At 43.6% G+C, this 26,140-nt stretch overlaps 1 protein-coding gene and 1 long non-coding RNA gene across 10 annotated transcripts in view; one reads left to right on the forward strand and one right to left on the reverse strand.

The window, feature by feature from the left end:
- The window catches only part of ENOX1 (ecto-NOX disulfide-thiol exchanger 1), a 612,162-nt gene extending 594,674 nt beyond the window's left edge, over positions 1–17,488 (reverse strand). For all 6 annotated transcript variants that reach the window (XM_061170742.1, XM_061170743.1, XM_061170741.1 and 3 more), the window contains exon 1: positions 17,181–17,488. The gene's annotated coding sequence lies outside the window, so the exon portion shown is untranslated. The remainder of the gene's footprint in view (positions 1–17,180) is intronic.
- LOC133076224 (uncharacterized) lies at positions 17,365–24,344 on the forward strand. 4 transcript variants are annotated; one of them, XR_009697511.1, is made up of 4 exons: positions 17,365–17,396; positions 22,971–23,067; positions 23,562–23,708; positions 24,041–24,344. It is a non-coding gene; the product is annotated as an uncharacterized LOC133076224 (long non-coding RNA). The 4 variants fall into 4 exon arrangements; XR_009697512.1 differs by lacking the exon at positions 17,365–17,396 and adding an exon at positions 17,417–17,491; XR_009697509.1 differs by lacking the exon at positions 17,365–17,396 and adding an exon at positions 17,942–18,055.
- The last annotated feature ends 1,796 nt before the right edge of the window (positions 24,345–26,140 follow it).

Consider the following 26,140-nt stretch of genomic DNA (forward strand, 5'->3'; position numbering starts at 1 on the left):
TGCAACTTCTTTGCTTTCTGGGTCACACACCTCATTTGGGCCATTCGCACTCCCGGTCCCTTTTATTATTTACAATTCTCAGGTGAATCTCTTCGATGCCATATCTTAATACTAGACATTATATTCCTTCTTTTGCATCATCAGAAAAAACAAAGCATGTTGCTACTAATCATTTCTACTGGGGAGACAAGGAGCACCACAGAACACAATGTGGTGGCAGACAGGGTTCAAAATTCCCACCCCTTCCACTTACCAGCTATGACAGTGGACCAGTTACTCGATCTTTTTGAGCCTTGGTTTCCTCTAATTATTGGCATAAGAAAAGGTTGCCATGAGGATCCAACAGGATGACATCTGAAACTGTGCCTGAAAATACTCAAAAGATGCTAACTGTAATTCTCCTGCTAGGTTTCCATTCACGCACCATTCTCATTCACACTAACAAACGCTATCCTGGCAAATAGCATCTCACTGCCAATGGGTCCCTGAACGTGTGTCTTCCCATGAGCTTCCCCACTCACTTCCTCCAAAGGATGACCAAGGTACACAAGGTCCTACCATCCGAGAGATCACTGATTTCCAAGTTAGCTTTTTCCTACTAAATTCAACTGCAAGAAGTTCAGATGTACTACAGTTGAAAGGGCAGGGTAAATGTATGAATGACCATCCTCTCCCAGCATTTCCAATCATGTCTGGCCTGTCTTCATATCACACTGAGATGTGAGATAGACAGTGACAGGGTGAATGCAGAGCATGTGCCCGATGGCAGCCAAAGAGCCCATCCCTGAGCCATCGCCCATCCCTGAGCCATCGCCCATCAAGCACTAGACTTGCAGCTGGTAGAATGCATTCCTCTCCATCCTTTTCTCCTTGCCTTCCTGGTGAAACATTTTACACCACCGAAGCGTTGATTAACCTTCAATTCTTGTCACGTCAAATTTGTCTTGCTCAGAGAAATTGTAACATCTGAAATTCTGCTCTAAGTCTGAAGTCTCCACTTAAAGATTCAAAAGCTAAAAAGTAAAAAAATAAAAACTCCCAAACAGGCAGTTGAAGGATTTCAATGTATAATTGGCAAAAGGGTGGTTTTATAGCTTAGAAGGCTTATGGCTATTAACTGTAAAATGGGCACACCCTTTGAACCAGCAATTCTTCTAATAAGAATTTACCCAAATGAGATTATTGCACAAGTGCAAAATGACGTACCTACAAGCATGCTTAGAGCAGTAATGATTCCTAGATTGAAAAACTGGAGACAAATGTCTATCAGTAAGCCTAGGGGAAAATCTAACAGCCAACCTCCTTAGCAAGCTGTTTCCCTTCTTTTCTAGCACTACTCTGCGTTTCCTACACATGAAGTCCAGAAGGATTAGCATGAACTTCTACCCAAATCTGAAGCAATCAGAACATTGCCCTGGTCACTTTTTTTTTTAACTAATTAATTAATTTGGCTGCGACATGTGGGATCTTTAGCTGCAGCATGCATGTGGAATCTAGTTCCCTGACCAGGGATCGAACCCGGGCCCGTTGCATTGGGAGCGTGGAGTCTTAACCACTGGACCACCAGGGAAGTCCCTGCCCTGGTCACTTTACCTAGAATCGTCCAAGTAGAAGGAAGCCAGGATTTTTTTTTTTTTTTAATGATTTGTTTGTTTGATGATTAAGTGAAGCTCTCTTTCTCTGGACAGTGAATGGGCCCCTAGAACCACAGCTATTTTGCCACCATGAGGAGCATGAAAAAGAGCAGGAAAGAGAAAATTATAAAGAAAGAAATCCTAAATCCCAATTAAATCATGCCTGAAGACCCTACCTACTGGATTTTTCAGTATGTTCCTCTTATCTAAGCTAGTTTGCCCTGGGATTTGCATTACTTACAATGAAAAGCATCTGATACAACTATTCAGTCATTAAAAAGATGAGATATATTTGTTGACATGGAAAGCGGCCCAGAACATGTCATTAGAACAACATAGCAGATTACAGAATAGCATGTACAGCAAAATTCCATTTATTTAGAACTTTATCTGTATCTTGTATGTGTATGTATATGTGTGTATGTACGTGTGTATATGTAATATATATATATATACACACAGAGAGAGAGAGAGAGAGAGACAGAGAAAGACAGACAGAGACAGAGAGATATTCCTGGAAGAATTTTACTAAAATGTCAACAATGGTTAACTGTATTATTTCTGAAGAACTTTCCTTTCCTTTTTGTATTCTTGTATAGTGTTTGCTCTTGTACAACAACATGCATTTTGGGGGGAGGGGGCACAGAAAAATCAAGCTTTAAAAAAAGCTGGCTATTTACTGATTCTGTTTCCCTTTAGTGTAAAATAAGTGGACGGCTTTGCCTCCTATCCCTCTCCAAACCCAAGTGTTCCGAGGGAAAAAAAAAAAAAAAAAAAAAAAATTGAAGATGCTACCCAGGCACTCAAAATATTATTTCATTATAAAATTCCATGACAAAGCAATGAAACTGCTTGAAGATCTGAATTTGTACATGCTGAAAAAGAAACACAGCCAGAGGTGCCTAAGTGTCTTTCTAGAAGAGTGGAAATAATATTAATCAAAAGGAAACATCTTCTTCAAGAAGCTGAGCACTTCATTTTCCAAAAAGGGAAAGTGGCAGTGGCGGGAGGGCGGGAGGTAGAGAGGGGTAACACACGTGACAGTGAGCAGAAAACACCCAGGGGTGGCTGGTGTGGGGTGCCATCACGCTGCTATGCAGAGGGTTTAGCCCTTGGCTGCTGCTGGACATCCACACCCTTCTCTCATGGGGAAAACCTCCCACCCCGAAACCTAACCCCACTCCTCAGCAGTGGAGGACTATTACAGTCACTTTAAATCACTTCAAGCAAACTAGAAAACTAGATGTTCTCTGTGTGCTTTTTCAGTTCTAAAGGTATAACTTAACCAAACATATTATGTAAATTGTTGGGAGGAAGAGGATTATCTGAAAGATCCAAACACCACTAGGATAGAAACATCTGAGTGGCTTAGACTTGGCTCGAAGTGACATCTCTGAGAGGAAGCACTGGGTTAGAAACACGTACCAAAGGCAAATGGAAAACAGAAGTCAAAGACAAAAATCTTGATCTGTTTATTGGTGATTTTTACTACAGCTTGTAGGATCTTCTGACTATAAAGTCTCAAAAACTCTGGCTCTAAAATCAGTTCAGTGAAGTAAACATCTCTTTGAAGTAGCAGGAATCTTGTAGATATAAGTTAACTCCAAAAATACTAGGATGGGGGCTTCCCTGGTGGCGCAGTGGTTGAGAATCTGCCTGCTAATGCAGGGGACACGGGTTCGAGCCCTGGTCTGGGAAGATCCCACATGCCGCGGAGCAACTAGGCCCGTGAGCCACAACTACTGAGCCTGCGCGTCTGGAGCCTGTGCTCCACAACAAGAGAGGCCACGATGGTGAGAGGCCCGCGCACCGCGATGAAGAGTGGCCCCCGCTTGCCGTAACTAGAGAAAGCCCTAGCACAGAAACGAAGACCCAACATAGCAATCAATCAATCAATCAATCAATCAATAAATCTAAAAAAAAAAAAATACTAGGATGGTTTGTTTTACAAGTTAATTTCCTGCACTTGTTTCTTTTACAATAAATTACTATACTGTACCTACACTGTATTTCATGATAATGCCATTGCTCAAAGTCAGTCACCATTTAATTCTGGGAGAGTCCCAATACTCCACGAAAGGAAGGAATCAAAGATAAACACCACCCATAAAATTGTCTATATTACACATTTGCCTTTGGGATCAAATTAAAGATGCATCTCTGGAAAGCATCCCTCCCACTCAAAATCACAAGCATGCCCTAGGTTATCCATTTGTCTATTCTGTGTCTCGTTCTAATTCATCCCACTTGGATGGACTGTTGCCAGCCTTCAATCTGAAAGGGCATCAGAATGAGAAAGAAGACACTGAGTGGTTCTCAAACCTCAGTTCCAGTAAGAATCCCCCTTAGGGACCCTCTTCAGTCCTTCTGCATCAGTATCTTGAGGTGGGCTTAAGAAGCTGTACTTTTAATAAGCATCCTACATAGATCTGAACAGGGTATGGATCACCCTTTGGGGAACAGTGATGTAGGTTATTACAAGGTGACCAAATCACTTAACAGATCATCAAACCCGACTGTATGACTCTCCTTGGATCATTCCATTCTTCTCCACATCTATGGTCACTACTCTTGCCCCTTGTCCAGGAAGTCATTACCACCACCTCTCCCTGGAGTTGACCCTAGTTTCCAAGTTGGTTGTCTTGCTTCCGCTCTTGCCCTCTCCGATTCCTTCTCCAGAAACTTGCCAGAAAGATCTTCCACACTACAAATCACACCACATGACTCCCCCCGAAACCCTTCAATAACTGCTTAGTGGGGTGGGATTTCCACTCCCGGTGATGAAAATGTTTTAGAATAGACACAGGTGGCAACTGCACAACACTGTGAATATACTAAATGCCACTGAATTGTTCACTTTAAAATGGTTCATCTTATGTTATATAAATTTCACCCCAATTTAAAAAAAAAGAAAGAAGAAAAACAAAACAAAAACTTTTCAGTGGTGCCCCACTGCACTCAGGCTAAAATTCAAAGTCCTCAGCCTGGCCTGGTAGGTCTGGCATCATCAGACCCTAACCTACATCTCAGAGCCTCATTCCAGCCACCGTCACCCTCACTCTCTGCACTCCAGCCACACTGGCTATCTTCCAGTGACTCTTTCTCACATCTGGGCCTCATACATGGGACCCTCCCCACCACCTCGCCGTGGGATAACCCCAGTCAACCTTCAGGTCTTCATTTATAAATTACTCTCCCATATAGGCCTTCCCTGACCACCCTCATGGTATCCTTTCAGAGAAATCTGCTCTCTTCCAAGAACTTATCATGAGCTCCAATTACATAATGATTTTTGTTTTACTTGATATTCTTTCCAGTAAACTATGGACTCCCAGGAGGACAAGACCAGGGATTTTTGTTCGCTACTGCATTCCCAGCACCTAGTGAGAACCTGGAAACCATAAATACCTACTCATTTGGCACAAAGATTATGTAGCATGCTTTGCTCCAAAAACATTAAATCTCTACTACAAAATGGGTATCGAGCTAGGTCACAATATGATGGGAGATTTAAAATACATATGTCGACATTAATAACTAGATGAGAAAAATCAGAAACTACTTAGGGCCAACTCAACACAGTATGGAGAACCCCCACCAGGCACAGAAAGCAACCTCTCTGCCTGCTACAGCACCTGCATTGTGTTTCTGGACAGAATCAAGTCCCCGATGCTCAAGAAAATGCCATTTAAAAACTCTCTCCTGGGGCTTCCCTGGTGGCGCAGGGGTTGGGAGTCTGCCTGCCAATGCAGGGGACACGGGTTCGAGCCCTAGTCTGGGAAGATCCCGCGTGCCGCGGAGCGGCTGGGTCCGTGAGCCACAATTACTGAGCCTGTGCGTCTGGAGCCTGTGCTCCACAACGGGAGAGGCCGCGATGGTGAGAGGCCCGCACACCGCGGCGAGGAGTGGCCCCCGCTTGCCGCAACTAGAGAAAGCCCTCGCACAGAAACGGAGACCCAACACAGACATAAATAAATAAATAAAAATTAAAAAAAAAAACGACTCTCTCCTTGTACCACTGCACATCGCTGAGTAATAAGGAAAGAAACGGATGCTGTACCTTTGCAGAAAGATGCAACTGAACTGGATAAAAGACCAGGCTTCAGATGGATGTCAGGAGAAACCGCGGGCTGCCCTCACATGGGCGCCACTTTCTTGAAGGAAAGTGCATAGAGTCCAACCCAGGAAGAAAGGACCTTCAACCCAGTCTGTTCTGAGGGATTTTTTTTTAAAGGGAAATAGAGGAGAAACTCACAAAAGAGCAGGCATAATTGGTATTTTGTTACTAAACAAACTGTTCTTCAGTGATTATAGGTGTGCAAGTGATTTATTCTTTCCAATCTTGCATTTGTATTAACTAGAACCCTAATTTGTCTAAGAGGCTGAAGTGTGTCTTAATTACTCGCCTTCAAAGCTTATGCCCATTTAAAATAAGCTTATTTCTTTTCCATTGTCAGCTCACCCAGAGCCACCTAATCCACAGTCCTCCCGCCCGGCTCTCAACACTTGGGATCACCGTGCAGAGCAGAGGCCAGCGAGTGGCCCAGCTCCAAGGAGATCCATCTGTGCAAAATTCTGTGCACCAGCCCACAGGACATTCTCCAGCCCTCTTCCCCCTGCAAGGGCAGGAGAACGCCAGGACCTGAACACATTTACTACCCATGCCATAGGCTATTTTTCAATACTTAAACTCTTCTTTAGCCGAAGCTTTGGACTTTCCCAAGCCCCAGTCCTTAGACCTGGTGGTGAATTTAGAGTAACCCCATGTGTGCTGCAATGCCTAAAGGTACTGCTCCTGACATCTGAGGATGGGGCACCTACAACTGGGTTGTCTGTGCGACCTCTTGGCATCTTAGTCGGAGATAGCTCGAAAGCTTTCTCCTTGCTCCAACTCCCAGCTCTCTGTGCTTGGCTGGGGACCCCCCGGAGAAGGGACAAAGCTGCCCAATGCGGCCAACTATGGGACCAATATGGGAGCAACCAACAAGACTGCTCTCCGACAGGCGAAGGAGCCTGAGCAGAGTCCTTAAGGTAGTGCGCGAGGCCACCACGCCGGGAGGCCACCACGCCGGCTGGCCACCAGCCTGGCTTCCTCTGACGTGGCTTCTAAATTTGCTTTAGCCTCGAAGATGCTACTTGAGTCCTATTCCCTTCTTCCCAAAGCATCCTTATTAACGTTCTTACCAATGATTTTGTTACAGAACCACATACACTTCTATAGGAGAGGAGGTGGAGGAGCCTGAAAACACATTTAGAAAGCGTACTTGTGCAGGAAAAGTGAAGTGCCAGCAAAACCAAATCCTTAGGTAGCAGAGGTATAACCCGTAAACCAGAGGACATTCAGGAGTGAGTCATGAGACCGACATGTTAATACGGGCATAAGGATATTACACACGGAGATGAGGTCAGTAAGAACCACCGGCAGAAAATAAGGTAGAGATGGTTAGTAAAAGAGGAGCTCAAGGACAAACTAACAAGGACACTAGGAGAGGTTGCCAAAATGCCGAATAAATTTGACAAAGGGAAATTAGTGCTTGGAAAACCAGAGACTAGGAGGGGATGAATAGTCAGTAAAAGGATGGAGGCTCCTGGTGGGAGGGGTGACATTCCAAATGCAGGTACTTTCTGCCAGGATTGGAGCTGGCCAGACTTTTGCAGCGGAAGAAGCCAGAATGTCAGAAAGAGGAAAACGTCATCAGAGTTACACCATGCCCACGCTTTCAGGACCTGGGGACTGTCTAACTAGGAAAATAGGAATCTCTTCAAGTATGTTTCACAGAGGAAATTTACGAGAGAGAATTGGTTACTCAGGTGATGGGGGAGCAGAGAGCCTACACATGACAGTGAGATAATCCAGAGATGAGCAACAGCAGGAAGCTGCCGCCTTGCCTAGGCTGACAACAGACAGCGGAAGGAGGGGGTGCTGCTGGAGTCCACGGGCCAAGGTCACTCGTGAGCAGCTAGAACCAGAGAAGGTCTGTCAAGCATGAGTGGTGCTACCGGGGAGGGATTCCCTCTGCCCGGGACGCCGCGCGAAGCTGGAGGAAAGAAAAAAATACCCTCCCTGGCTTTGCCCTTCTCCCTGCTGTCTCCCACGTGCCTTCCACGGGCTGAACACAGCAAGCCAGCTGACTCGGAAACCTGGGTGAACAGCCTGCAGGGGTGAGCCTCCGGCACACGGAGGGGAAGAGGGGGAAGGCCAGGAAGCCTGGGGCGAGGACCAGGAGTCACAGTGAGCTGTAATAAGCAAGCCTCTTTCCCAACAGATACACTCTTAAAAGGTTTGTTTACTGCCATAAAATGGTCACACAGGAATAAATTAAGTGGAAGCCATACCTGCCGGACTGGCCTATTGACCTTCCTGCTGTGTGCAGGTGACCCTGATCTATTCTGCACAGTCCCCGAGTTGCACGGGTTGGGGGATCTATTCTATAGTAATACCCTTTCTTCAGTTACAATTAATCCAGGACTAGTCTTAAAAACTGCATTTTTTTCCCAAAATCCTAGGGGAAAAAAGGTTCTTTGAAAAAATTTTAAAATATAAGTATTTAATAGGAGAAAATATACGCATGCACGCCTGGGCCCACACACCCACCAATGAGTACAGGTGAAACTGGGGAAACCTGACCAAGACTGGCGGACCGCAGCGACCACGTCCTGGATGTGATGCTGCCCTATAGGTTTGCACGACGTTACCACAGGGGGGAAATGGGTAAAGGGTACACAGGCTCTGACCATGTTATTTCTGACAACTGCACATGAATCTGTAATGATCCCCAAATAAAAAATTTAATTAAAAAATATCATAAATATGTGCCTACTCTTCTAAATTAATAAGGCCTCTTCCTTTCCACTGTGTTTCACCCCTAGTGTCTCCGGTCTGTACACTCACGAGCGCAGTGTTCCTACCGTCAGGACTCTGATCTCCCGGTGAAGCAAGGCCCAGTAAACTCTGTGCTGGCCCCCTCTACAACTTCTCAGAATTCCGTCTTCTCTCTGTCATTGGCTCAATGCTACCTTTGCAGAAATATGATGGTGTTAGGTTGCTCTTGTTTGATTATTCAGCCTTTGCCTTTCTGACTGCAGACGGAGCCAGGACCTTAGTCTTCATGCACGGGACAATTAGGAGACTGCCTGATCTTATTTCAGATCAGCTAACAAGCCTTAACCTGCTCATTTCGTGATTAAGAATTCATTTCAAAACCGCTCTCTTTCTGGATGCATGCTTCCCTTCTCCCAGCCTCCATACCCTTTTGATCTCCTTTGGGAGCTGGTGGCCTAAGAACCGGCAGGAGAAACTGCAGGAAAAAAGCCTGGCGCTTTGACAGACCAAGAGGAAAGAGCCAGCCCACTCCCAGCTACCACTCATTCACTTAGCTAAAATATAGGCTACGGGAGAAGCGGGGAAAACAATAGATAGAAGTGCATGCTAGGTCTTCCAGAAACTGATGCTGGATGAAAATCCCTTCTTAGCCAAGAGTATGAGGGGAAAAAATCACTATTCATCACAAAATGGACACGCGCCACAGACATCTCTCCAACTCTCCTCTACCACTCCACGAATCCCACCGGTAAAATATAACTTTCTTCCTTTAATGATCTGGTGGTAAATTATTTATATGCTTCAATTTATCTTTCTGTCTTCTTTTATTTATGCCCAGAACTGTACTACTTAACTCTAGAGAGCCTGACCACGATTACAGGCAAGGCAGAGGCGTCTCAGCCCTTTAGGGGGTATCGAGCTGGAGGGACAGCAGGCCGAGCCGCGGGTGGAGGACTCATGTCTCCGTCTTGGGATGAGCTAAGTGAGCACGTGTCTCAGGCCTCTTGGTCCTGCTGACTTTTCCAGCCAGCTTTCCACCCAAATCATTCTTGCATCCTTTCCCCATCTCCAGCCTCCCAGCCACTATCTTCTCTGTTTGTCTAGGCACCGCCACCTCCTAGCTGGTCTCCAGGCCCCCAACTCTTCCACTATCAATCCATTCCCCACACACCTGCCGGCAAGGTCATTCTCAGCTGCAAATCAAGAGTAACGATGCCCTCACCTTAATTCTTCAGTAGCCCTCTATCACCTGAGGCCGGAGTGCCCAAATTTGCCTAATGAAGAAAACCAGTGGGGGCATTATTTGAAAAATAAATGAAGCAGATTCTTCAGTATCTTCCGTTGGGTTTCTCCAGAAACAGACCTTGAGACAGAATTTATTTACTTTTTTCCTTTTTTTTTTTTTTTCTTTTGGCCGTACTGCGTGGCATGCGGAACTTCCCTGATCAGGGATGGAACCCGCACCCCCTGCAGTGCAAGTGTGGAGTCTTAACTACTGGACCACCAGGGAAGTCCATGAAAGAATTTAAATGCAAGCTATTCGTCTGGGAGCAGATCCTAGGAAGGACTAGTACAGGAAAGGAAGGCAGCCAACAAAGTCCAGATTATCTAGCAGACAGCCACCATGGGCAACATCATCAGTCTCACTAAGGGATCCTGGGACACAGCGTAGGACACACATCAGTCTCTGCACCTGATGGGCCAAGATGCTAGCGTATTGCCACCCAGTTCTCTTCAATCACTGGATGAGGTCCACTCCTGGGGCCATCTAACTTCGCTGCCCTACAGCTGCCCCACATGTGAGAGAGAAAGCCCTCAGGTGGAGAACAGTAGGTGCTTGCAGAAGAATTCTGCAGATGTGCATGGGAGCGGTGAGCATCCGGGCATATGAATGTGTCTACTTGACTTGGCGTGTCCCTGAAGAGTCTGATTCGGGGGGCCGGGGTTGGGACCCAGGAATCAGTACTGTGGCAAGAACGGGGAGACTGTGAAGCACTGACCCATATCATAAAGTTCAAAATCTTTGATGGGTCTTACTATTTCTTCCATGGTCTGCCCCCTGCCCTGCTCTCCAAACTTCCTCTCCCCTCGCCCCCCAGCACAGTCACTTGTAAACCACACTGAATTTGTGCACTTCCTGCAAGTCTTCCCTGCAGGCAGCATATTCTCTGCTACAAGCAGGAACTGTGCCTTAATAATCTCTATGATCCCCAAAGCCGGATACTATGCCAGTCATATAGTAAATGCTCAATAAATGTTTGTTAAAGAAATCATCTTAAAAGGAAACAGTATGGTATTACTTACATAGGTTCTGTGGACATAACTATCTTCCCTATCTCTCAAAATGGTAGTAAAATGAAACAAATATCTATTGAGCCCCTAATATACGGAAGACACTCAGGAATCCCTCCAGAAAAGCTCTATAACCTTTGATCAGCATACACCTTAACAGACACTTGCTGCTACAAAACTGAATTAAACCCTACAAGCGAGACAAACAACGGAGGTAGCGGTGGAAAGGTGAAGGATGCTTTACGGGGAATTGGAAGCCTGTCAGGCTTTACCCTACCTGGTGATTCTGCCAGGGCTGTCCCCAGAGACACGGTCGCCCTTCACATACTTCACAAAGATGGAGCAGGATGAAGAAGAAAGTCTTATTTCAATGCCACTGATCTCTCAGAATTAAGACTTCTTCCAATCACCAGAAATTTGGTACCTGGGACCTCGATGGTAACTCTGGGCTCTATCCCTTAAATGCACAACAGCTTCTGTGGTTTTCAAGCTACTCAAGGTGCTCTCTTACAAACCAAAGCAGAGGTCTGGACAGTCGGAGTCACTAAAGACCTCATCGGGGGCTTTTCTCCCCATCTGGGTTGTTAACCACAGCGCCCTGGCCACACTCCAGTCTGGATAATTACACTGGGGCGAACAGATTTCACCCTCCAGCTCCAGCTAAATAAAGTATTCCTTCGGCCCAGCTGCCGTTACATTTGTTATGCTGCTGTGGGCTATTAAAGAGCTCTTCTGTACTTAGGATGGCTGTATTTGTGAAAAATCAATACCCTTGGTATAACTTTCTACACCGACAAGAAGTATATTCCAAAATATCACTGGCTAAGTTAGTTGTTTTGACATGTTTTTATACAGGGCCAGAAACAATTAGAAAAGTACAGTCATTTCTCCTCCATTTCCCCAACTTTTGCTATTCATGCAGATACAGACTGAAATATTTGCAGCATCACATAAAGGAGGCAGCAGGTGAATACTCCTCAAAATACACGCTGAGTGTCTACCACGTGGCAGGCTCTGTTCCGGGCACTGTTGTAAGGGTCATGGGTTATGTTCTCAGCATAAACTTGAACTTTTTCCAAAGGGAATAATTCAATTTAATTCTTCCTCTGCTGCTACATTACTGAGAATCTGAATACATCATCTTTACTTAAAATCTATCATACACAGATCTCCCAATCAAATACTATTTCCGTCCACTCTTTAAAAAAAAAAAAAAAAAAAATCTACAGGACCTTAAACTCAGTGTGTATGTGGGTGGGTGTGGAAGTATATGTGTGTCTAGGAATGAGAAAATATGCTTTCTTGGCCAGCCTGGAGGGCAGCAAATGGGATGCTGCTTGGATAAATATTTATTTGTTTGCTTGTTTAGCAATCATCCTGTTTGGGTGAGAGTTTACAGGTTATAATAGCAGAAGCTGACATAAGGGAATGGAAAACGCAAATATCTCTTGTTTAAAGCTTCTCTTTACTGTATGAAAAAAATACAAATCAGGCCCTTTGGTGCTCTATCATTAGGATGAAAACCATGAAAAGGAAAAGAATGCAAACACATATGCATACACACATTCTCGTGAACATGAAGATAGGAGAGGGAAGTTAATTAAATTTCAAGATTCCAGTGGAATAAATTAAATGTATGAACTACAGGATATTTAACATCACGCCACGCAAAGAGAAACGGTTCTGAATTTTTTTAAATGATAATAACCTTAAAATTCAGATTAATCCTAAAGGATCCAAAGCAAGCACTTGTCCTGAACAAACTACAACCAGACTGTGAAAAATGATTTTAAAAATCAGTGACGTTCACTTGAAATCTGCGAAATTATTATTCTGCTTGGAAATCCTTCTAGCTAGAACAAGTCATAGCAGACTTCTAAAACTAGGTTAAACATGCTGTAAATCAATTTACTCCCCCCTACAAATCTGCTACAGTACATGCTTTTCTGGTGAAAATGGCTCTGCAATGGTACTTAATACTGTCACTACATTGTTTCTCCAACCAGTCCAATCCAAGTTTTTCTTCCAGTTAAGGTGTATTAAAGTTAAATGACTACCTTTGTCATAAATAATAAATAACAGAATACAGATTTTTAAAATAGCATAAGGAACCTCAAAATGTATCACACATACAATACATTGCCTAAGTTTAGAAAAAAGCCTTAATAATGCACATGTGATCCAAGTTCGCCATCCAGTACTCCATTCATTATCATTTCAGAGTTCAGAAGAAATCTGCACTATTGCCATCTCTCACAGATAGATGACTTGTCCTCCACAAGCAGGCTTCAGGTAATACATTTGGCAAGACAGCTTTGATAAAAGACTGAAACGAAGATTATGCAGCTACACAGTCTGTCCCATGTAGTCTATTTTTTTTTATTTTTATTTTATATTGGAGCATAGGTGATTAACGATGTTGTGTTAGTTTCAGGTGTACAGCAAAGTGATTCAGTTATACATATACACGTATCTATTCTTTTTCAAATTCTTTTCCTATTTAGGTTATTACAAAATAATGAGCAGCGTTCCCTGTGCTATACAGTAGGTCCTTGTTGGTTATCTGTTTTAAATATAGCAGTGTGTACATGTCAATCCCAAACTCCCAATCTATCCACCCCGCCACCCTTCACCCCTGGTAACCATAAATTCGTTCTCTGTGAGTCTGTTTCTGTTTTGTAAATAAGTTCGTTTGTATCTCTTTTTTTTTTTTGAGCCCAGATCACTAGATCAACAGTACATCTCTCACGTTGCAGACAGACCACAACACGTGATAAATTAGCTGTAATGGTTAAACTCTTGCAGGTGTACAAGCTGACCAACACAATCCTCAATCTCATCCCCGTTTAAAATTCATTTAGAGAATAATAGGTCATTAAAGGTTGTCCAAAGATGTAAACAATTACCAAAGCAAGGGACTGGGCTTCCCCAGTTTGAGGAAAGAGGTGGAAAGTCACAGGACTTTGCGCGACTGAGGGCTGAATACACAATGCATCTAAAACCATAATGTAGCCTGGTGTCAACACTGAATTTTGACTCCCAAATATTACTGTATTTTCTAAGTATCTTTATTAGGATAAAAATCTTGGTTACAAATTCTGTGTAAAGAACAAAGAAAGAATAATTTGAGGGAGGAAACAGGAGAAAATTTTTCAAGTGTGACCCAAGGCAAGACATCCTGGAGATGACTCTGTAACCAGGCTCGAGTCACAACACCTAACCGTGCCTCAGTGTCCCTTAAAACTAAAGGGTTAGGCCAAAGCATCAGTCTCTAACTCTCTCCTGGCAGTAAAATCCAGTCACCTATTTAGGTATCACAGAGAACTCAAGTTTTTGTAAAATCCTAAGAGCATCTGACGGCAGCAGAAAATGTGCTTACGGTGCTTAATGACTATGAAGGGAAGAATGAGAAGGGTCTAAACAATCCTCCCAGTCTTGCATTTTTCAGTTTATACTAGGCTTAGGAGGGCAATTGAAATTAGATGCTTCATTTCATCCCACAATAACAATATAATTCTTATTATAATAAAAATTTTAAATGTACATTTTAAAAACATCCCCAAAAGGAAACAGCTTCACCTTCCTCAAATGAAAGTTGTTAGTAGATCTGTCTCATTTGGAGGGTTGCGATGCTTGAGCTACAGTTATGAGTGTAAGGATGTGGAAGCAGCTGTCACTGCTTTGTTTTTCATTCACAGTAGGTGGTTGCCAAGCAACAAAATACTATTGTCTGTTTCCATGATCTATTGGCCAATTTTACTGGTGATAATGCTTTCCATAGTTTAAAACAGGGCCACCGTTTGGACAAGAAGAAATGAGAAAAAATTCTAAGGATGACAATAACATATATACAACTAAACACACTGAATGTACCCCCAAATTATGTGTATAAATATATAGCTGTGTGCTGATATACATACATATATTTTGCGTGTGTGTGTGTGTGTGTGTGTGTGTGACTATATACATTTTTGTTCTACCTACCTCCAACCCATCTCAATTTGATAGGCCAAAAACTAGAATCTAAATCCCTGAGGGCAAATCAAAGCATGACCTGGAGATATGAAAACATAGTAAGAATTATTTTCTCAACAATAGCAATAATTTCCAATTTTGCCAGATATATCAAATTCTGTCCCTTGAATACAAAGTTCTTCAGTCAGAAAAGTAATTCTACCTATATAAAAATTATAATGGAAAGCCTTTACTATCTACTTTGGAATCATCAAACATATTTAATATGTTGTTTTACTTCAAATCATCTGCTACCACTGTGTACAAAGATAATAATTCAAATGGGAATATTCTGCTTTTCTTTACACCCAAGAATCTTAACATATATTCACTTTTTAAATAATTGAATTGTGCTCCCTGGAATAGCCTCATGTGATTCCCCACTTTGTTTTGATATTGGTTCCTAGGGAATAACAGTCATGCTATGTTACTCTTGCATATTTCACTAGCTTACAAATAAAATAATGCACAGTGTACTCACTATAAAGTTGTCAACATTAGCTTGCATCAGTTGCTGTTTGTCTTCCACTGACAAGGTTTCTAAAGATAAGAATTACAATACTCTTAGATGTACAGACACAACATCAAAACAGCCTGAAGGAATTAAAGCTGGAAAGTGCCAGAGGCAATCATGCTTTGAAATGAAGAGAAATCAGTGTCACGCACACACATATATTTCTGCAAAGACCCTAAATAATGCCAGAACAGTCTTTGGATTTTATGCAATGCTCATCCGTCTCCCTTCACAATATACCAAAGCACTTTAACTATTTAGTGCATCCCTCTAAAGGAGCCTTTGAAATTCACTTTTTGAAATTCATTACCACTTGCAAATAGATATATTGCAAGAAACTGGAATAAGCAAAACCCATTACGTGGATTGACATTATTACTATAAAATCTATCAAAAGGGCAACGTTAGCAAAACAGAAACAAAGTGTGTTAAATAATGAACTGAATACTAGTCAAAATTACTTTTCCAGACAGAGCCATCTTCAGCAAAACGCTCCCGGGAGCGCCCATCCGGGTTTCTCCTTCATGTCTCACCCTACACATGACCCACTTCCTTCTCCCTCAGCTTCTCAAGGTTGCTCACCTGTGTCTGGCCCTCACCAAGAAACAATTTCCTTCTCACTTTCTCCACCCTCTTCATAACCCTTAGGCACCCATTACTTTCTCCAAACTACCAGACTCAAATCTGCAGCCCAGTTTGCCACGAACCTCCCCATAAGCACTTGTTTCCCTCATTCTTCTAGATCTGCTTTAAAAATCACCACAGAGCAAACACAATATTAATAAAAATAAGGTTACAAGCCAGTTTTTTCTTTTAATATCACAGCAGCAAAATGTTGAGAAAAAAACAGAAAAGGAGAAAAGCAGGAGCGCATTTGGAGGAAGGCGGATGAGAGTGTAGCTATACACAATGGGACGCGAGGATCCAACCGGGCCCGGCTTCCCCACCTGTCGACCCCACTTCCCCCATGTGCGCGCCGCGGGATGACAACCACAATACTCCAAACCACCCCCCCAACACGGAAAGGAGGCGGGGTTACGCCTTCAGCCAATCAGGACCCGCAAGCCCCAGGTGTCCAACCTATGGGGTGGCCGTGGCAGTGCAGGGGGAGGACGTGGGGTGGTCGGGGAGGGGCGGCGTCCGTGGGAGGCGCGCACGTGTGGAGTCCGGAGAAGAGGGGAGGCGGCAGGCGTCCGGCTACCGAGGCGTAGGCTCTGCACCCTGGCAGCTGCCGAGTCCTGCTGCCCAATGCCTCTTTTGCCTCGGGCTGGACCGGGCCTCCCGCCGAGGAAGACCGGTCCACTGTGTCTGAGTTCCCCGAGTAAGGGGACAGTCACAAATAACAACAATAGTACCTAGTTCAGACAAGGCGGGGAGGAAAGTTTCCGGCCCGCACCCAGAGGAGTCCGCCAGGGCTGGGAGGAGAAGGGATGCAGGGCGGGAGGGTGACAACCGGGAAAGAAGAGAGCAGCGGGAGGGCTGCGCGAGCAGGACGCGGACCCGGGTGCGGTTCAGGGGGCGGCGGGCAGCGGGGTGCGCTGTCCAAGGTGCACGGGAGGTGGGAGGCGCGCGGCGGGCGCGGAGCCCGCAGCCAACACTGGCTGGCGGCGCGGGGGAGAGCTGAGAATAGCTGTCTGGGGCGCCAGGCGCCCCCAGGCTCGTAAAAGTCACCCGGCTGGAGCTGAGGTAGGGAGGGGAAGGGCGCGGGGGGCTGCGGTGAAGCCCCCACGCTCCCCTGCCCCCCTCCCTACCGGCCTCACCTCTAGCTCCATTCCCCTCCCCCCGAGCCCACTCCCCTCCGAGCCTCCGTCCTGGTGCCGCGGCGGCGGCGGCGGCGGGACCGCGGAACCCCCGCTCCGAGCCCGGACGCCCCGGGGATGCTGCGGGCCCCGGAGCAGCTTACCTGGGGCCGCGGTACCGGTAGCGGAGGCAGCCAGCCGCGCGGACCCGGGCGCGGCGCGGCTTCTCCTCGCCTCTGCGTCCTCCTTCTCTGCTTCTCCCCGGACTCGGTCCAGGGCACGGAGCTCTGAGACCGCGCCGGGCTGCAGCTACCTTTCCCACCGCCGCCTCGGCTGCGCTACCGCAGACAGAGGACGCCCAGTGGCGGCTGGAAGCCTGTGTGAGTAGCGGCGCCGGAAAGAGTGGGATCTGCTGAGCGGCGCTGGAGACTCCGCGGCTCAGGGCGCGCGGCCGTGCGCACGCGCGCCGGCGAGTGTGAGTGTGTGTGTGTGAGCGTGCGCGCGCGCGCGCCCACGGAAAGGGGGAGTCGCGAGGGGAGAGGGAGAGAGGCCGAGAGACACTCGCAGGGACCGAGGCGAAATTCTTCGCCCTCGGAAATCCGTAAACCAGGGAAAGGAGAATCGAACGTGCGTGTGGCCCGCGGGAGCTGCCCGCGGGGCGGTGGCAGAGGAGGAGGGGAAGGCAGCGCGGCGCGCGCGGGCTCCAGAGCCGAGCTGGGCTGGGCCGAGCGGAACGCGCAGCCACCGATGCAGCAGAGGCGGCGCCCGCAGCCCACTGTCGCGCTGCTCCCTCTAGGGAGGGGCCGGGCCGCTCGCTCCCGCCACCGCCGCTGTCCGGACTTCTCGCCTGGGCGCGCGGGGACGGGGATCGAGCCCCCACCGTGGCCACCGCAGCCTTGGAGGCGCTCGGCCCGCTGAGGGGCCGAGCGGGGAACCCGGCGCACGTGGCCGATTACCGGCTGGAGCCGGCGCGTGCAAGAGCTGCGGGCGTGGAGTGGGCGGTGGAACCCGGCCGAGCGCGGCCTGCCGCCTAGACTGGGTAGAGGAAGCCGGGCGGGGGAGCGAGGGTGAGGTCGGTCAAGGGTGCGGTCAGCAGGCACAGTCGAGGGTTGTGAGGGGTTCCACTCCGGGCGGAATGTTGCCTTTTTTCCTCCTCGGAGGCCACTTTTCCTCGAAGTTATCCACTTCCCAGGTAAAAGTGCCGGCTTCCTCTTTGTTCGGATTCAGCTAACTGTGCAGGCATCCGACTTCTTTGAAGTCCGGCTTCTCCAAGAACCGGCCAGCCTGGCGCCGCTCTTGGCCCTTTAAACCTCTACTCTCTCATTCATCCGAGCTACATTGTATACCGTAGAAATAAAATTTTCAGGCACATTTACATGCCCTTTCTCCTAAAAGACTTCTTGTCCTAGCGGTATTCTTTTCCATGCTTGTTTTAAATTCTGAATGCACTTTTATTCCCTCAGGAATTTCTTAAAGGGTCATAAGGTCTGGTTGATACTTGAAATACCCTTCCTGGCAAGAATTCTCGGGCAGGGGCGGGGGGCAGGGTTTGTGTTTCGTACACTTTTGCATGCCCTCCAGTACTGAGCCCAGTACCGTGTACTTTGTGTGTTCTCTATAAATGCTGAATGAATGACATTGTCTTCTAGCTTCACATGTTCTGAAGGCGAAGACTTGGATGCTGGGAAAGTCATTACCACCCCACCAGACTTGCTTGATTTTAACTTATACCATTTCCCTGTGTGTGACTATTTTCCCCTCTGGCGGCCAGAGCCCCAGTGCAAAGAATAACAGCAGAGAGTACTGACCCATTGTGCAGTCTCACCAAGGTGCTGGCAGAGATCACTCTGCAGGGAACCCAATGGGGCACCTGGGTGTGAGAAGGCTAAAGTGTGCTTCATTTCAGTCCTGGGGGAATCCAGTCTCTCAACATGAAAGTCACATTTCGTTAGCAGTTTATAATGTCTCTTCTAGAGCAGAAGGGCAGGAAAAGAGGTTTAAGAGAAATGCACGTTTCTGATAGCTTGTCGGGTACAAGATTTTCTCTTGTAAAGAGCATTACTTAATGGCTACTTGCCAATACATGCAGGGTCACCCCAGACTACTAATTCTGCTGTAGCACCAAGCCCACATCCTTCAACCTTGGTATTTCTACAGTCATTCTCTTAGAAGCAAAAGTCCTCGATTTTACATTCCATGCTAAATTTCAGTTCCTTTGAATTCAGGCTCTTCTATGAGCTGCTTCTCTCTCCACTCATGATATCACAGCTTTGAAATAGAACTGAAATTAAGTGAAAATTAAAATGGATTTATTTGGGTGCTGCCGTCTGTTCTCTAGTGGGAGTCCCTTTAAATGATTCCTCTTCTGTCACTCAATTTACAATCTTCTTAGAAGCCACTTGTTGTGATATGGAATTCTTGTGCTTTTTTGTTAGGTTGAAAGCTTAGGTATTTTAAATTTTTACTTGAAAGGAAGCTCTAGAACTTGCAGGAGGAGCAGAAAAACTCTGACACCCAAAATGGACTCTTGACAGCCAACCTTTAAAATGGCTATGAGTCAGAGTCTTCCAAAATAATTTTAAATAATTTTGTTTTGCTTAAAAAGTTGCCTTTATGGTTTCATTCAACAGCTTCCCAAGTGCTTGCTTACTTGGTGGGATGGAAGAATGGAACAAAGCCATAACTTCTCTGATGAGCACCAAAGGGATTAGACCTTGTGTTTGTAAAAACAAATACGTTTACAGGAAGCCAACATTTAAAAATAAGAATGTAGGCTTGGAGCAATCTTAATGTATGTTAATTTAAAAGATAAACCATAGAAAGAAAGACTAACAACATAAGAGATAAAGTGTTTCTGACCTGCTTAAAAGTTTAGAGGACTAGCTAGGATTAAAATGCTATAAACCATTGCTCTTCATGCTAGCTAAACACTAAATAATAATAAAATGTTCTACCGAGAAATTCATTTTCATATGTTATTATCAGTTGAACTGAGAATTAATAGCATAATTATAAAGGTTCGATTTTTCTTCCTAAAAAGGGAATGCTCCTTAACGTAACTGCTTTTTTCAATTTGCAGCAGTGCAATGAACTAGTCAAACATTAACTTCCTTAAAAATACTGGATTGGGAAAGGGTGGGGTGTGTAGAGAAACCCTTTAAACTGATTTGACTACAATTAACTAATCTGCCCATCTAAAGTTAGAACAAAAGCTTTCTGCCTCTGAAGACTGGTAAATTTAGGCTGTGAGATGTACCCTGAATTCCAAAATCAACTCCTCATGCTGGGAGCAGATTGCTCCAAATTCTCTCAAGTGAGAAGGCAGGGACCGTTAGCTGAAATGCTGCTGTTGAGTTTAGTGGCTGTGAGCACGCATAAGGATACAGGTAATTTCCCCCATAATTAGGTCACAGATCACTTAGTGCATTAGAGTTTTAAATGATAAAAAAACACCTTGACTTGCACCTGGACCCAAATGCCAGCTCAGTACAGAGTGTAGCATGGGAACAAGAAGAAGTTTCAAGTTATCCTGTTTCTCTTCATGCTCTTATACATTGTTTTATTTCAGATATTACTTAGGGCAATTTAATTCTAACTGGAGATCAAGCATGTTTAGGGAAGTCAAAAATCAGAGGAAAAAGGTTATAGTGTATTCCAAGCAAATGTAGGTGGGCTTCCAGAGTTATCAGTGCTGACATTCCGGAGACAGGCGAAAATATTAAAGACCACAGGTTCTTAATAGTTTATGGAATGATGGATTTCCTGGAAGCTGAAGAAAGCTCTAGATCCTCTCCTCTGGAAAGTGAGAATATGAACACAAAAAAAATTTGAATAAAATTTCAGGAACTTAAGGGAACACCCTCTGAAGCTCAGGTTAAGAACCCTGTCTAACATAGATCCTTTGCACATTGATATTTGTGGCTAAAGGGAAATGAATTGGTAGATATACTACTATCCTTACTTCTGTTTTTAATCCAATAAGTTATTTGGTTGTCAATACCAAGAAGATGCATAAGCAAATCAGTAAACTCCACAAGTATTTATTGAGTACCTACTTCTTAATCAGTACTATCCCTAATGCCATGATTGTTACAAATAAAGTACAAAATGCAATCTATCTCTGCCTTTAAGGAGCCTACAATCTAGCTATCATTATTCTTGGGAACAAAAAAGTGAACATAAGCATAATTTATCACTTGACCAGGTACAAAAAACTTCAACTTGAATTACCAATGTGACTTAATGAGCCATTTCATTCCATTGAAAATTGATTAGTGGCCAAGGTATATGTGCATATTTTCATATTCATATTCCCTAGTAGTAATAACTTAATTTACCACACGATGTATAAGGTAAAAAGCTAGTCTGTTGCTGAATTCTGAATTTTAGACTGGGGATAAGAAAATTACTGACAAGAAAAAAATCAGCCATATTGGCAATGGCAGCTGTGGATTAAGTATCCCTGGAGATCCCTGGGCAGAGTGGAGTTGATTAGAATATGCTAATCAATTTTATATAGTTTATATTTCAACTGATCCACAAATTAGTAGGACCACCCATGTATTTTGAAATTTCTGTATCTACAAAGACCCTTCTGTCTATTCTTGGATAATTTTAGTGTAATATTTTATTATGACTCTCCTTAAAATTTCTTAATTTTTGCCCTCTGTTCTTTTCACTTATTAACGTTATTTATTTTTGGTTAATAGAACTTTTGAAACTACAGCTCCTTCACTCAATTCATGACAAACTTATAAAGAGGAAAAGCAATAATCCAAGGAAACAAGAGGTTTTCAGTTAAAGGAAGTGTTACCATGAACTCCTCTCCCACTTATAGGGTGGCACGAACATAAAGCCAGTCACATAATTAGAGCTGTGGAAAGCTTAACCATCCATGTATTGACCACTTACATAGCCTGCCTCTCCAAGGGCCCCAGAGGCTTCATATGGGGATACCAGGACTACCAGTCACATCTTTTTACTTCTCCAGAGGCAGTCTTAGTGTCATATAAAAAATGGCACTGGACATCAAGTTGTAAGATCTGAGTTCAATCCCAGCCTGGCAAACAAGTTGCTATGAGACCTTTGGCAATCACTTTCTGAGCTTCAGTTGACCCTCCTGTGTAATGTGGACAATAATAACTACCTCATTGGTTAAGAAAATTACAACGTGAGAAAGGGTTTCAAATGTTGTAGGAGCTAAGTTAAGTCTGCGCAATCTTGGATTTAAATCAAGTGTGTGGCAGAATATTGGAATACGTACACGAATGGGAAGCTCCTGTAGAAATGCTGGAGCCTTTGTTAGACTATAACTTAAAGAACATTGAACTGATTTGATGATTTCTTGGAGTCCCTTCCAAGAATATTTTAAGAAAGCCACAGACAACCAGAAGTTGGCAGAAACAGACACATGCAGGAAATTGTGGGTTCCATAATTCTAGAGGTGTTGTAATTCTGTAAATTCTGCTGCTGTCGCAAAACCCAAGCTTTTGTGTTCATTTGTTTTTAATTAGTCTCTGTTTTTCCTGTCACACAGATCCTGCTTCCCCAATGGTGTTTTGAGCTGCTAACTTAGCTATAGGAACATTTATTTTACAGATTAAGACCAACTGTAAAATTTATTTTTTTTAAACAAAAATAATTCACTGTTTATTCCTCCTTAATTGTGAAAGCAGTGTGTGTACTCATTGGGGGAAAACAATACAGAAATGTATAAAGAAGGAAAAAAATGCTGTAACATCAACTCTCAGGGACCAACCAACATTCCTACTTTTGTGTATACCTTTCCAGACATTTCCTTTGCATCAGTTTATTGTTTTAAAATGTCATTCAAGTCAACGTATCAGCCATTTAAATACATACTAGCATTTTAGCAAAAACAGTTAAACTCTTTCACAAAAAGATTCAAAAGTGGTTTTGAGTTTTTTTTTTCCTTTCCTACTCTTCCTTTTCAGGATGGATTCTTTGCTCAGCAAGTCCTTTAAACAGGATTTTACCAAGTCATCCTTGAAACCTTCCCTTTTTACTTCCCCATTTTCACCGCTTCTAACAGTGAGTACTTCTTAATGACCCTTTAAAAACTTAATCTCACCTTGAGCTGCCATGTTCTGGAGTCACAAGCCCTGCTCCTTGGCCTCTAGCCATTCTGTGGATGCTTTGCATTACTTAACCTCCACCCCCAAGATGAGGTCCGGCTCTGACCTTGGATCTGGTACTGAATTCCCTGATGGAGCAGGAAAGATTCTTGATTTCAATAAGTAACCAGAATGTTCACTGGAGTGACCATCTACTGGTTATACAGAAGGTTGGCCTGGAGGTGGATTATTTGCGTTCATGTTTTGTGTCAATTGCTGCAGGCAAAATTTGGGAAGTATGTTTTATTTTGTTTTAAGAGGCTATAAACAGTCCTTCAAGACGAAAATGCTGACTATAATTCCAAAAGAATCTCCTGCTTTTGCAATTGAGCATGCTCACTATTTCACCCAGGAAGCTATAATTATTAATGAAACGTAATAACAATGTTTATAATTTTGTTGATTTTTTAGTTGTACAGAGCACAAGTTCCCAGAGTAAAACAACCCCAATCCAGGCTATCCCATTCTGCAAATCCAGGAGACCAGGACCTCTGGCATCACTCTTAAAATGAAAACTAAAGAATTGACAGTAGGAAGGAAGAAAACAAAGAAAACAAGGTGAGATTAATTATCTATAGGAGTTCTCTGAAGAATATACACCCTACCTTGTGAATTATGAAAGTTTTAAGGAAATAAGTTACCACCTTGTATGTGCAGCTCATCTAAGAAAAGAATGAGATAATAAAATGCAACATATGAGACAAGCTATAATCTTGGAAATTGTATACATGGCATAGCAATATGCATTAAAAATTTTTAGAGAATTGATAGCATGTCTCTAGCATTCATCAAAGAGAGCCATCATGTTTAGCAAATCAGAGAATTTCAGCAACTAGAAAGGTGTACTTTTGTTGCACAGGATCATTTATCTTAATTCTTTCCTGTCCTAGATGCTGCAAGTTTATGTCTATAGGTCCACCTTGGGCTAAGAAGTGGCCTTGGGCAGGAAGAGGTACCAAGTTTATAGCATGGAATCTGAAAGGTGAGGTGAAAGAAGAAAGTCTGAAACTGGGAGACAGGACGAGGCCACTGCTCCAGAACCAAGTCCATGAGAGCTGAGTAGCCATGGAATGCCCCTCATATGTGGTACTTGGCTTGGCTGAAGCTCAAAGAGATGGATGTGTTCCACTTTTATTTCTTTTGACCCCATTATCAGAAGTCAGCCTTTATTTCAATTAATATAATAAGGCCATATTTGACCAGAATAATTAAGATAAATTAAAATAAGTACCAAAATATTTTTAAATTTTAATTACTTTGTGGCAGTTCTGCTAAAATATATTATGTTGTATATCCTTTAATCTTCACAAATTAAAATCACTGGAATGAATATAATATTTAATAATAAATAGAGAGCATAGAAAAGTAAAAATATTATGGGATTTAAGATCAGATTGAGCTAAATTTAAATCATGGGTCTGTCACTCTCTGGGTGAACATGGGTAAGTTTCTCTTTTGTTTTAGAGATCAATAAAATTAACTTTTAAAAAAATTGGAGTATAGTTGATTTACAATGTTGTGTTACTTTCAAGTGTACAGCAAAGTGATTCAGATATATATACACACATATATACACATATATATACATATACACACACATATATATACATATATGTCTATGTATGTATATATATGTGTATATATATATATATATATATATATATATATATATATATATATATATATTCTACCTCTCTGGACAACATGGACTAATACACCATCCTCCACCAACAAATGGACCTTTGAGTGCACATGTCTGCTTTCTCTGTATTCCTTCAAGGTGTCAGCCATCTCTTCTTGTTTCTTCAGTGTGACTGACTGTAGATTCTTCTCTGCTCAAAACAGAACTCCATTGCATAGACTTGGGGACACCTATTTTTCACTACAAACGGTCTCTTTTTACTTATTTCCCATGTCTAGGCTATGTTCTGAATACATAAAGTATTGATATCTTAAAAAAAAATGCGCAGCAGAAAAGGCATGCATCTGCCTACCCTCCTTCATGTTCAGCTCCCCACCCCTCATATCATACCACATGTTCACCCTTGTAAACCAGTTTCTTGTGATTTCAGCTAGCATGAATCATTTGCTCAGGACCAGACCACTCACCAATTTTTTGAAACTGCAAAACTGGGGACCAAGCCTCACACCATGAAGATTTCATTAAGGGTTACATCCTGTGTGACCCAGCCTGAACATTCAGTGATTTTCATATCATAACAATCACAAGTTTTTGGAAATAAATGAACTCAAGTTCTTTTCCATATTTAAGACAGTCCAAGGGTCAAGTTTTCAAATGCAAAGATCTGGTCTGTATATTTATATTTATATTTCTTAATCTGTGTTGTATAAGGGATTTAATCAAAGTATAAAAAAGAGTTTCCAGACAAAGAATGTGATTGCATGCAAACTGAGTTAAGAAAGATGATGGGATTGTCCTCTCTGAAGATCTTTATAAATAGGTCTAAATAAAAGTATTTATACATAGTATTTCCTAAAGGCAGACATTGATAATCAATCAAGTACTCTTCTAGTCAGATGATTCTCCAATACTGTAATTTTCTTTTTTATTTATTTATTTATTTATTTATTTATTTATTTATTTATTTATTTATTTATTTTTGGCTGCGTTGGGTCTTCGTTGCTGCGTGCGGGCTTTCTCTAGTCACGGTGAGCGGGGGCTACTCTTCATTGCGGTGCACGGGCTTTCATTGCAGTGGCTTCTCTTGTTGCGGAGCATGGGCTCTAGGCGTGTGGGATTCAGTAGTTGTGGCACGTGGGCTCAGTAGTTGTGGCTCGCAGGCTCTAGAGCACAGGCTTGGTAGTTGTGGTGCACGGGCTTAGTTGCCCCGCGGCATGTGGGATCTTCCTGGACCAGGGCCCGAACCTGTGTCCCCTGTATTGGCGGGCGGATGCTTAACCATTGCGCCACCAGGGAAACCCGATACTGTAATTTTCTATTCCCTGAATCGAAAATTCAGAGTAGGGTA

This window comes from Eubalaena glacialis, chromosome 16 (assembly GCF_028564815.1).
Source record: "Eubalaena glacialis isolate mEubGla1 chromosome 16, mEubGla1.1.hap2.+ XY, whole genome shotgun sequence".
In the NCBI taxonomy this organism is placed as follows: Eukaryota; Metazoa; Chordata; class Mammalia; order Artiodactyla; family Balaenidae; genus Eubalaena; species Eubalaena glacialis.